This window comes from Vombatus ursinus, unplaced genomic scaffold (genome assembly GCF_900497805.2).
Source record: "Vombatus ursinus unplaced genomic scaffold, bare-nosed wombat genome assembly UNPS02014168.1, whole genome shotgun sequence".
Taxonomy (NCBI): Eukaryota; Metazoa; Chordata; class Mammalia; order Diprotodontia; family Vombatidae; genus Vombatus; species Vombatus ursinus.
In genome coordinates this window covers 2,555,108-2,555,615 of record NW_020953946.1, presented here as the reverse complement: position 1 = coordinate 2,555,615, position 508 = coordinate 2,555,108, and positions in this window count along the sequence as shown.

Genomic DNA, 508 nt, shown 5'->3' with positions numbered 1-508 from the left:
TGTCTGTTTCATTTTTTTCTGTTTTTTAGTTTTAATTACAGGCTCTCAGGGTTGCCAAGGACCTGAAGCTCAGTTTCCCTTCTATATACTAGCAAGTAGTCAGCCACTGCTTGAAGATTGTCAAGAAGCTTACAGTCTAGCCAAGGGAGACAACATATATCTATATGTACACATATACATATATGTACGTGTATGTTATGTGTGTGTATGCATGTATATGTATGTGTGTAATGATGTAAGTAACAAGGTAATTCTAGGAGCAAGGCACAAGCAGCTCTCACCCTTGGGACCAAGCAAAATGAGCTGAATCCTTCCATAAAATGGTTCTTCACATATGATGATAGTGGTCATGTCTTCCTTCCTTCCCTCCTCTTGAATCTTTTTTTCTCCAATCTAAACATACCTATTCTTTATATAATGAGGTTTTGAGGGCCCTTCATGAGCATGAATACCTTCTTGGACACACCCTTACTTGTCAATAAAAATAGTCTAATCGTCTAAAATTTAA